Below are 12,841 nucleotides of genomic sequence, written 5' to 3' on the forward strand. Positions count from 1 at the left end.
GAGGGTTTATTGAGGACACCTGCTTGTATTAATGGACTATAATTGTTCACGAGGGAAACGAAGGACCCTGACCCTCCTTCTCCTTTCACTTTCCCTCAAGGAAAGCAGCTTTTCGAGGTTTCATTTTCCCCTTACCGGTCTCCGCGTGGGGTGTCTCAGCAGATGACATTTGCAGGGATGCATAATTTTCTTCGGGCCCGTAAATCTCAGGCATTGGAGAAGAGTCCCTAGAACTGGGTGCTTCGGGGCCAGGCGGGCATAGGGGCAGAGCTGGATCTGCACTCATGTTGGTGAGTTAAGGGTAGACGGAAAAAAAAAAAAAGAGCGAGATTGTAAGAAAGGCCCAGGCTTATGGATCTAGGTGGAAGAGCTAAGAAGAGTAGAAAGACCTCCAGATGTTAAGAGTCTGAGAAAGACAGGATGAAGTGCGTCACCACTGCAACAAGTAAGAGACAACCAGCCCAATGGAGCCGAAGGTGAAAAATTTGGAGGCTCTAGATTTATAAGGAAGGCTCGACCATCCTCAGACCCGCCCCTCCTGGCAGCCCCACGCCCACACACACCCTTGCGAATTCTCAGTTAATCCTGTCTGCCAGTCTCACCAAGGCCATTGTAATGTAAAAGGTAGCTGCCGGGTAGTCCAGACTGGGTGGGGAATGGGAAAACGGGGGCCACAGAACCTCAAGAAAAAGTAAACCCAACAATTACATATTTCTGAGTTCACCGCGTTTCCATCTTTTCAAATCAAAGATGCACCTGAGGCTACCTCAGGTGATTGAACCTTCCACTTAGAACAATTAATTTCTTGATTTAAGACCTCTTAGGGTCTCAAAATCGAGCTGGTGCTGGCGGAAACTTCAACCTGGTAGCTCTGGTTTCCTCTTCAAGTCCCCTTAAGGTCACAATAAGACACATATTGTATGTCGCTAAGGTGTCAGTTGATATTAAAACTAGTACTTGTTTTCAAGGCCCTCTTACCGTTTTTTAGCTTTCAGAGAGACAGACAAGTCTTTCCCCCAGGACTGTTGTCTCCTTTTTAACAAAAGCCAGAGGAAAGGAGCGGCAGCCTGCTGACCTGCTGACTTTATGCCCTGCAGGTAACTATGCTTCTGCCATCAGTATGGGAAATTTGTAAGTAGTTTCTATATACACCTTGCTGGATAGACTCTTGGCTCAGTTTCCTCGTCTGTACCTCTTCCTGTGTGGCTGTAAAAGGTAAAGAAAATAAAGAGCTAAATCTTCATAATAGCTGACAACATCAGTGATCTACAAATGGGGGCTGTCAAGAGAAATTCTATCTTTATCCTACGTTCACGATCTCCAAGTTTGAAATTGCCTTTCGTTGTGATTATTATTTTAATCCAGTGAACAACATGATAGATTGAGAGCACCCCCTTCTAATTTTATCTTGGACATTCCTAGATGTAAAATAACGAAATTTCTTGACTTGTAAACCAACCCAGTTGAAAAGGGGGAGGTCAAGAAGAACATCCCCTAAGCAAATGATATTCCTGTAAATGGTCTTGCCAAAGCGTTTGTGACAAGTTCCTTTTAGAATCTGTGTTGGGCCCTCCTATCTCTTCTTCCTAAGCAAACCTCTTCTTCTGGCCTTTCTCCCCGCCCCCCTCCCCCCCCCACCCCCACTCTTTTTTAAATCAACTTTTCTTTCCCTGGCCTGGCATTTCTGTCTTGTCCTGCAACCCCACTCCATCCCTGCTCTCAAATTTGTTTTTTTGTTTTTTGTTTTTGTTTTTTTCTGTATGTTTTCCAAAGAACCAGTTTTTATGGTTGGGTTTCAGCGTGAACATATTTATAGACAAAGATAACAGTCTGCAGCTTTCAATTTTCCTCCCCACTCTTAAATTCAATATCCGAGAAACCTAAGATTTCTTCCTCTTTTCCAGTCTCCCACTCCTCCAAGTAAACCCTTAGCAAATTCCAATTGTATATTTTCCGGAGATGCAAGCCTGACTAATCCTCGCATGCACTCTCCTCCTTGGGTCTCCACCTAGAACTGCTTGCTTTGCTTCCACGAAAAGAGATATTCGTTCTTAAGGGTGCCAATTCGTGAGCATAGGAGGATTGCCGGGACCAAAGCACAGAAATCAATTCTTTGTAATCTTTCCTTTGTCTTCTCAGACCATCATTCTGGAAGGGAAAACAGTAGGAACACGAGTGTCAAGGAAGAGGTGGGTGGAAATACATTGCGCTCAGGCAGACAGTCTGTCTCATTACAGAGTATGATTCCTTTAAAGGGGGAACGTGAGTGATGGATGGAGTGAACTAAACTTATTGTGGTAATCCTTTTGCAACATCTACGTCTCTCAGTCCATTGTGTTGGCTCCCCTTAAACTAATACAATGCCATCTGTCAATTACTTCTCAGTAAAACTGGGGGAAAAGTAAATTAAAAAACAGAGAACTTGACTTCCTGGCTTTCAATTAGCACGGCTGGTAAATGAGCGCAGTCAAGGCCACCAAACACCTTAGTTTGCCCGCAGCTCTCTAAAGCGCAGGTACCAGAAGCTTTGTTCTTTGCTGACGGGGGTCTTGGCCTGAAAACCTGGGCCAAATGCTCCCCCATCCCCCCACCTGTGTCTCATTGTATCTAGGGTCAGAGCCTCTGGAGTGAAAGACCAAAGGGAAGGGGGCTGGTAGCTAGAAGGCAAACTTACTACATTCTTTGCCCTGGAAAGCAATTTGAATAAGGTTGAGAGAATGCTTAGGAAGGTGTCGGAGACCTTGGATTTGTTGGGGTGTGGGCTGGGTGGGTGGAGGAGGGGTGTGTTACAAGGTGCTTAGAGTCCAGGGCTCAAATGCAAAAGTGATTTTAGATTTTGTTTTCCTAGGAGCATCAGCCAGAAGGGAGAAGAAAAAAAGAGCTAAATATTAAAAATGAAAAATATTTTTCAGAACAGATTTATCCCTCACTTAAAGGTAAGAAATGCACATTAGGCAACATAATCTTTTAAGAGCGCAGGTGTCCTAACTTTGCATCAGATTTTGCTGACCTGTCAGGATAAGGAGGAAGCGCCAATCATCATGAATATTAATATAGGCTTCACTGCCCCTCGATTTTCAGGCATAGTGTACATATCAAATGTGGAATTATCAAATTTATTATTAATTTATCACTGGTGGGATCATCAGATTGGTTATTGATTTATTATTGTTTTTACCCTTCACCCATTGTCCATTTGCGTTTACTCGAGTGTATCCAAACTGAGAGGCATTCACCTGTTTTCACTTCATTCTCCTGTAAGTTTCTGCTCCTGCTTGTCTGTTCTTTACATTGTTTCACTCTACCTGATAAACCCAATCTTTAAGTCACTGTTTCTTGTCCCTATGCGTACAAACATGTGTGTGTTTATAGATATATTTAGTGATTTTTAACATTTATTGGCTAGGAACTATTTATTTATTGCTTATTCAACTAATAGTTCATGAGTGCCTATCATGTGCTGGAGAGAAAAGAAATAATTAAACAACATCTCCACTTTTGAGGAGCTAGCAGTTTAGTAAAGTAGATCAAAATAAACCAAAAAGACAGTTACAGTGTCATGTGATGAGTACCGAACATAAAAAAAACCCCAAAAAACGACGTATGTACTAGATGCTAAGGGAGAACAAACAAGGGAAGGTATGGCCAGGGAGGGGGATCAGAAAAGACTTCTTGGAGGATTTTCGACTGAGCCAAGATGGAAAAAATGTTGAGAGCGTAGGGAAGGGAATTCCAGCGAATGAACACTTTTGTCAAAGGCGGTGTCAGCGTCTTAGAGAAAATAATGGGTCATTGGAAAATAGGGTTGAGAGACCTGAAAGGTAATGAAGTGACCACAAATAGTATAACAAAAACAAAAACAAAAGAAACTGCACATTGAGAATTAAATCTCCTTTCCTTAATTTATACTCTATTGATGTTCCACCTAATCTGTCTCTCTGTCTCCTTTATGGTTCTTCTCAACCGCACCCCTCCCCCCCGCCCGACATCTAAAAGTTAAGAGTGTACCAAAGCTTCATTCTCAAACCTCTTTTCTTTCTCTCTCTCTCTTTCTTCCTTTTTTAAAAGATTTTATTTATTTGAGAGAGAGCGAGTGCGCACAAGTGGAGGGAGGGGCAGAGGGAGAAGCAGACTCCCCGCTGAGCAGGGAGCCCCGATGCGGGTCGGATCCCAGGACCCTGAGGTAAGTCACATGCTTAACCAACTGAGCCACCCAGGCGGCCCCGCAACTATATGCTTTTGACCTTTAAATGTATGTCTTTACCCCAGACCTATTCCCCAAACTCAATCTCATATATTCAACTGCCTACCTAACATCCCCATTTGGATTTCTAAAAGGCATCACAAAATTAATATTTCAAATGAATATTGAAATATTAGATGGGTGCTTCCTATAGTGTTCTCCATCTTAGTGTATGACAATTCCATCTTTTTAGTTGCTCAGGTCAAAACCTTAATTCCAACTTTGTTGACTGTGCCTTCAAAATGTCTAGAATTCAGTTGCTTCTTTCTTTTAATCTTTTGTGTCCTCCAGTGTTTCTTTTTTCAATTCTTGGAGTGAGTTTTGATCCCATGAACTAGGGCTTGGAGAACCAGCAGAGTAGCAAGAAATGGTTATTTCTTTTAAAGAACATTTATATATTTTATTATTGCCTGCATCACAGGAGAGCTAGGGGCTTGAAATTACCTGTGACCTCTGGCAAGTGTGCCAACCCAAGCTGCATTTGACCTTTTCTGACATCTCCAAGATTACCACTCTTTCCGCATCACCATCTATCTATCCCTTGGATTATTCCAATAGCCTCCCAACGGGTCTCCCTGTTTGCACGCTAGCCTTCCTATAATCTAGTCTCAAAGTACTGGCCAGAATGAATTTTGTGAAGACAAGTCCTATCAAGCTATTCCTTTGCTCAAAATCCTCTTTCGGTGTTCTCACATTTAGAGTAACAAGGCAAAGCTGGATTACCTGAACCCTTTTGTGGCCTTGTACTTAACTTCCATCCTGTCACCTTGTGTTCTCCTCCACCCTCATGAAACTGCCTCCTTGCTGATCCTGGAACACGCCAGAAAATCTCCTGAATCACGGCTTTTGCTATCACTCTTATCTCTCGCTGATCTGTTCTCCCCCAGAAATATATCCGGGTTGATCTCTCACCTCCTTTACATCTTTATTTTTTTTTTTAAGGTTTTATTTATTTATTTGAGAGAGAAAGAGCATGAGAGCGTGCATGAGAGAGAGCACGGGTGAGAGAGGGAGCGCATGAGAGAGCAAGCACAAGTGGGGGAGGGGCAGAGGGAGAGAGAGAAGCAGGCTCTCCAATGAGCAAGGAGCCCCAAGTGGGGCTTGATCCCAGGACACTGGGATCATGACCTGAGCCAAACGCAGACGCTTAACCGACTGAGCCACCCAGGCACCCTCCTTTCCATCTTTAATATTACCTTCTCAATAATGTCTCCCACTCCCTATCATTTTCCTCTTGATTTTTCTTTATAACTCTTGTCACCATCTTGCACAATATATATTATCTATCATCTATCTATATCTTCTATCATCTGTCTATCATCTTCTATTTCCCTACAACCAAAATATAAGCTAAGGGGTGCCTGGCTGGCTCAGTGGGAAGTGTGTGTGACTCTTGATCTCAGGGTCGTGAGTTTGAGCCCCATGTTGGGTCTACGTAGAGATTGCTAAAATAAATAAACTTTAAAAAAATTGTTAAAATATAAGCTATGTGATGGGGCTCTGGCTGGCTCAGTCATCAGAGCATGTGACTCTTGATCTCGGGTTGTGAGTTCAAGCCCCATGTTGGGTGTAGAGTTTACTGAAATAAATAATAAAACCTTAAAAAAATAAAAATCATATATATATATATAAGCTATGTGAGGGCAATTATTTTCATTTTTGCCAGTTTTGTTCAGTGTAGTATTCCTACCCCTAGAAGAGTGTGGACCGTAGGCCGCCATCATCAGCATCACCTGTGAGCTTGTTCAGGACATAAATGGGTGGGCTTTACCACAGAACTACTGAATAGTAACCTCTGGTGGGGGTGACTGGGGATCTGTTTAAAAAGTTCTCCAGGGGCACCTGAGTGGCTCAGTCAGTTAAGCGTCTGCCTTCAGCTCAGGTCGTGATCCCAGAGGCCTGGGATCGAGCCCCACGTCAGGCTCCATGCTCAGCGGGGAGCCTGCTTCTCCCTCTGCCTGCCACTCCCCCTGCTTGTGTTCTCTCTCGCTCTCTCGCTCCCTCTCTATCTCAAACAAATAAAATCTTTTTACAATTTTTTTTTAAAAATAAAAAATAAAATAAAAAGTTCTCCAAGTGGAGCACCTGGTGGCTCAGTCGGTTGAGTGTCCGACTCTTGATTTGGGCTCTAGGTCATGATCTCAGGGTAGTGGGATTGAGCCCCAGGTCCACTCTGCACTGAGTGTGGAGTCCACTTGTCACTCTCCCTCTGCAGCCCCCCCCTTTCTCCCTCTCAAGTAAATAAATAAAATCTTAAAAAAAAAAAAGTTCTCCAGGTGATTCTTTAGCATGCCTTTGTTTAAAAACTGTCTAGAAAGGCACTAGGAAGATAGTAGATATTTGATCATTATTTGTTGATGAAGGAATGGGTTTAAATGAGACCTAGGACTTTGTAAGCAAATAGAGTGTAGGAGCCATTTCCTTACATTTAAATATTAAATTGCATTTCAAATGTAATATACAAAATAATCTTTAAAAAGCAACAATGCCCTTTGCCTCAAGTCCACTAAATTAATTCAGTGAGCCTGAAGCTCTTCTAATCTTTCTGGCCCCTCTGGGAGATAGATTACTCTCAATTTACCTGTGTTATCAAGATGAACCACACAACCATCAAAGCTGCTGCAATAGAGATTACAAATGGAATTACAAAAGCATATTCTCCACTTACTTTGCCTGTTACAGCTATAAGAGCAAAACCACACCTTTTTTCCCCTAAAAGAAACTTATTATAAAAATCTTCACACATGGGGCGCCTGGGTGGCTCAGTCGTTAAGCATCTGCCTTCGGCTCAGGTCATGATCCCAGGGTCCTGGGATCGAGTCCCGCGTCGGGCTCCCTGCTCGGCGGGAGGCCTGCTTCTCCCTCTCCCACTCTCCCTGCTTGTGTTGCCTCTCTCGCTGTTTCTCTCTCTGTTAAAAAATAAATAAAAATCTTTAAAAAAAAAAAAATCTTCACACTTACATAGTGGTCAATATGCTAAACCCTCCTAATGTATCTGTCATCCAGTTCAAATAACTTATTCATGGCCACTCTTGGTTCATCAATGACTTTACCATGAGCACAAGTTTTGAAGTTCAGTAAAAAATCCACCCAACAAAATATGTGAGACATCATTGACCCCTTTTTCCACCATCCAAACTTCTATTCAGCTCTGTCTATAATAGCTCTGTCACAATAATCTTACTTTCCAACACTTCTCCAGGCTGCCATCTGAATGTTGAACACCACTCCCTTGATCCTCGTTCAGGTACCATCTCTTGCCCAGACCTCTGTACACTTCTAGTAAGCCTTCCACAGACTGAACCAACTGTGTACCAGAGTGATCTTTCTTTCTTTTTAAAGATTTATTTATTTATTTGAGAGAGCAAGAATGAGAGAGAGTACATGAGAGGGGGGAGAGTCAGAGGGAGAAGCAGGCTCCTCGCTGAGCAGGGAGCCCGATGCGGGACTCGATCCCGGGACTCCAGGATCATGACCTGAGCCGAAGGCAGTTGCTTAATCAACTAAGCCACCCAGGCGCCCCTCTTTCCTTCTTTTTTTTTAGATTTTATTTACTAGAGCAAGAGAGCGCACAAGCAGGGGGAGGGGCAGGGGAGAGGGAGAGGCAGACTCCCCGCTGAGCAGGGAGCCCGCACACGAGCCTGATGCAAGCCTGATCTGACTGACGCGAGCCCGACGCTCCATGCCAGGATCATGACATCATGACCTGAGCGGAAGGCAGACACTCAACCAACTGAGCCACGCAGGAGCGCCTGGAGTGATCTGCTTTCAGTTCAGCCCCACCATCCCTCTGCTTAAGTGTTGTCGAAGGAAGCGCACTCTCTGCCTGCCTCTCAAGGCTGCCCTGAGCTTTGGCAAATTGCTGTACCCAAACAATCCTCTTTCCTGAATGCTTTGCCCCCCTTTCTTTGGTTCATTTTTAGTTATCTTTTTTTTTTTTTTTTTAAGATTTCTCCCCCCTCCTTAGTTATCTTTTAAGACATGGATCAGGTGTCACCTTCCACAGTCCCCCCCTCCCAGTGAATTAAGTGTTTCCCTTCTGTGTCTAAATCTTCCCACAGCAGTGGTCACTGTGCATTTTAGTTATAAGTATTTGTGTTTGGAATAATAACTCCTTCAAGGCCTGGTTTGTTACTGTAACCTAATGCCATGTTATTCGAAGTATAGTCCTTTCTGGCAACCTCAGCATCACCTGAGAGCTTGTTAGAAATCGAAATCATGGGCTCGGTGTTAACCCCAGACCTAGTGAATCAGAATCTCTGGGAGTGGGACCCAAGAATCTGTCTTTTAGGAATCTGTAATTCTTGTGCATCCTGAAGTTTGAGAACTATTGCTCTTAGAATACAGTGTTTAGCTGTAGCAAAAAAAAAAAACAAAACTCAATACATATTTATTGAATTAATGAATTGGCTCTTGTGTTTAAAACACTGATATTCAGAAAATTGGGGAATTACAAGAATTCTCAAAAAGAAAAAAATCCCCAAAGAACAACTTCCCTGTGATCCTGTTTTGTATTTGTCAAAGTTTAACTAAAGGCTTTTACTATTTAAGAACTAAATTATTATGTGTAGCAAATTCTAAGGTCTCCCTGTGGAGACTTCCAAGGGTAAACTGAAATGTCAAAGAGCCCTTGACCCTGAGCAACACTATTGATATCAAGGCGTTACTCCCTCTTTCCCACCCTACCCTCAGGGGATCTTTGACCCAATGTAAAAAGGGATTCCTTTTTCACCCCTATTTGGACAAGCCTCCAGGGAGGGGAGGAGCACCTAGGAACGTCTACCAAAATTTAGCAAAGTATAATATTGCCCTGGAACAATGTGATATAATTGGCCCCGAAGAGAACAGGCTCCATGGTTTCTCAGTAGGTGCGAGAGCAGGAGAAAGAACTTGGAAAAAGTAGGTGGTGGGAGGGGCTAAGGCAAGTGGGGGAGTGTTTGGGGGGGTGGATAAGGGAAAAATCTAGCACCTTAGTTGTTGCTCTAATTAGGTGGTAGTGGGATGAAATAAAGCTGTTAACCCTCGAAATACCACACCTAAATATTTTACTTCACATCCGAGTATTCTAATATTATAAAAGGAATAGAGGAAGAGGGAACAAGAGGGTCCTGCCTTCCAGGAGTAAATACTTTTTTTTTTTTAAAGATTTTATTTATTTGTCAGAGAGAGAGAGCACAAGCAGAGGGGAACAGCTGGCAGAGGGAGAAGCAGATTCCCTGCTGAGCAAGAAGCCCTATGCGGAGCTCGATCCCAGGGCCCTGGGATCATGACCTGAGCTGAAGGCAGACACTTAACCCACTGAGCCACCCAGGCGCCCCCAGGAATAAATAAATTTAATTGTGTAAGAGTTAAAAGCTAAGGCAAATAGTGTGATGTTGAAAAAGGAATTCTTTTTTTTTTTTAAGATTTTATTTATTTTTTTAAGTAATATCTATGCCCAACATGGGGCTCGAACTCACAACCCCAAGAGTTGCATGCCCTTCCGACTGAGCCAGTCAGGCGCCATAGGAATTCAAATTTAAGGAAGCATTTGTTGAATGTACTATTGAAGGTTACAGCCAGAAGATGAGGCAAAGCTATTTTTTAAAATTAAAATTGAGAAATAATTTGCATACAATGAACAAATCTCAAGTTGTACAGCTTGACGAATGCTTTACTTATGTACACAAATCAAATAACAGCCACCCAAATGAAGAGAGAAGCCACTTCCAACACCCAGGGAGGCCAGATTGCATTTTTGTTAAATGCTTAGAATCTCAAAACCCAGTGTTCCTTAGACCATTGTCAATTTCTTTTATGTTTCAGACATGAAGTAAGACAGCCTGAATTTTTATTAAAAAAAAATTTTTTTTTTTAAGTAGCTCCATGCCCAACATTGGGCTTGAACTCAGGACCCGGACAACAGGAGTTGCATGCTGTAGGGACTGAGCCAGCCAGGTGCTCCCGCCAGCCTGATTCTACCCAGTTGCTATGTGACAAGTGGTTTCACATTTCTATGCCTCAGTTTCCTTCATATGAGTAAGAAGAAGTGAGAATTATCATACATACAAACTGATCAGATGTGGACATGGCATATTGGAAACACTCCATAAGTGCCACTTTATTTTCTCTATGCAAGTTATATTTTAGGGAATCCATTAATTCATTCACTCAGCACATATCTATTAAGCATGTCTGAAATGTCAAGTGCTAGGAGAAAGAAACGAATTATGCATGCTTCCTGTACCAAAACATTTTATAATGTAGTATAGAAAAGAAGCCATGTGAACGGATGAGTGCCTTAAGATACTACGGAACTGTGGTGTGAGTGTGTGCAAGATACAGCGGGAGTAGAAAGGAGGGACTCCTATCTTGGAGGGAAATCAGTTAAGAGTATCAAATATCATCATACCCTGCAGCTGTCAGCTCCCTCAGGGAGGGTCTGGCCCAGAAGCGGTGTAAGCTGAACCGCTACGGCTGCAGGCTGCTGCATGCCCTGGGCCATATCCCCTTGCCGACCTCTGCGCTCTTCCTCTGTCCTCACCGCCTCTGACACCGCTGGTGGTGTTCGTCCTCCGCGGTCTCCGCGCCGGCATGAGGACCCAGGGTGCCCGCATCAGCGAGAAATACGGCCACACACACCCTTCTGCAGGAGAACTTCGTGATGAAAAGGAAGAACCAGATTCACAGGGCGGTGAACTCATTGAAAAGTACATTACAGAGGCGCCTGGGTGGCTCAGTCGTTAATCGTCTGCCTTCGGCTCAGGTCATGATCCCGGGGTCCTGGGATCGAGCCCCGCACAGGGCTCCCTGCTCAGCGGGAAGCCTGCTTCTCCCCCTCCCACTCCCCCTGCTTGTGTTCCCTCTCTCTGTGTCTCTCTCTGTCAAATAAATAAATAAATAATCTTAAAAAAAAAAAAAAAAGAAGTACATTAAAGATGGAAAGATTGTGCCAGTTGAAAGAACCATCAGTTTGTTAAAGAGGGAAAGGGATCCGATGCTGGCTGCCCATGCTCAGAATAGATTCCTGATTGAGGGGTTTCCAAGAAATCAAAGACCACCTTCAAGGTTGGGACAAGACCATGGGTGGGAAGGTAGGTTGTAGCTTTTGTTCTGTGTTTTGGGTGTAATAATGAGATCTGTATTGAACGATGTCTTGGGAGGAGAAAGAAAAGTGGTAGAAGTGATGACAACAGAGAGAGTTTGGAAAAGAGAATTCAGAACTATATTCAGTCAACAAAGCCAGTTATTGACTTACATGAAGAAATGGGGAAAGTCAAGCAAATGCATGCCTTTAAGTCTGTTAAGTTGTTGTTGTTGTATTAATATTTATTTATTTAAGTAATCTCTACACCCAGCATGGGACTCAAGCTCCGGAACAAGAGTCCCATGGTCTTCCCACTGAGCCAGCCAGGTGCCCCATAGGAGTGTCTTTTTTCTATTTTTTTCTTTGTTTTTTAAGATTTTTATTTATTTGAGAGAGAGCCAGAGAGAGCACAAGCAGGGGGAGCAGCAGAGAGAGAGAGGGAGAAGCAGAATCCATGCTCAGCAGGGAGCCCAATGCGGGGCTCGATCCCAGGACCTTGGGATCATGACCTGAGCCGAAGGAAGATGCTTAACCGACTGAGCCACCCAGGCACCCCTTTCAACTCCCTTTTAAGGCACTTTTAATCTTTCATAATTACATCTCCATTAATGGCTGGAAAAATATGTAATAAGACAAATTAAGTTTTTTATCTTCAATTTTTTTTGGTCACAGGAGTAGACAGCAAATTCAGGTGTCGCTTCATCTGAGCTATGGTGCTCACAAAACAAAGGATATCAGCTAGTTCTTTGTTTTTACTCAAAGCATATCCCTTTTATAGTTTGTACCTTGTGTAAGCAAAACTTTTTGGTATATTTGTATATCCCTTTAGTAATTACATGTTAGGATTAGGGATTCTCCACATCCTCCTTTACTTAAAGGTTTTAAATTTCCAACCTGTTAAGTGAATTTGTGGACCAAATTCCGAAGGGACTTTTTGTAGAGTCAGTTCTTACAAAATGTGTTTGATAAACAAACTCGTAAAAATTCCTAGAAGTGTTTTAGTATTTATCACAAGACTGGCCATTTTCTATAAAAAGGTAAGAAAACTTAGGCTTTGTTTTATTGCAACTCATAGAAAGTTGTGTGACAGGGCATCTTTTTTACTTCCAGGGATTGGGATGGGGTCACTGGGGTTTCAGGGCCCGGAGGAGTTGCAAGATTTATTCTGACATTTATTGGAGGATAAGGGGCAAGGATCACATCTAATGACATGTGTTCTTATACTCTATTATAGTGTGCTATTTATGATTAAACTGATCTGAACAAAATTCCTGGCAGTGGAACCTTGAAATGCACATACTAATTTTATGGTAGACTGATTTGGTTAGCGTTTTAATAACACTTCATTCAAAGTTTTTTTGTTTATTTCTAGATTAAATGGAGGGTTGGTATGAAGTAAAAAAAAAAAAAATCTGGTTAAAAAAATATATCATCATAAAAAGATAGTACTTGAATTCAGTTTTGAAAAAGGGTCAGGCAGTAAGAAAAAAAGGCAGCAAGCTTGAAAAATCCTGATGTCTGCTGGGGACTAT

The 12,841-nt window shown here is 42.7% G+C and overlaps 1 pseudogene; it reads left to right on the forward strand.

Annotated features, from left to right (window-relative positions):
- LOC102747487 (UMP-CMP kinase pseudogene) overlaps positions 1 to 11,614 on the forward strand; it is a 12,757-nt pseudogene extending 1,143 nt beyond the window's left edge.
- Positions 11,615 to 12,841: the final 1,227 nt, after the last annotated feature.

Source organism: Leptonychotes weddellii, chromosome 5 (assembly GCF_054177405.1).
Source record: "Leptonychotes weddellii isolate Sample4059 chromosome 5, ASM5417740v2, whole genome shotgun sequence".
NCBI lineage: Eukaryota > Metazoa > Chordata > Mammalia > Carnivora > Phocidae > Leptonychotes > Leptonychotes weddellii.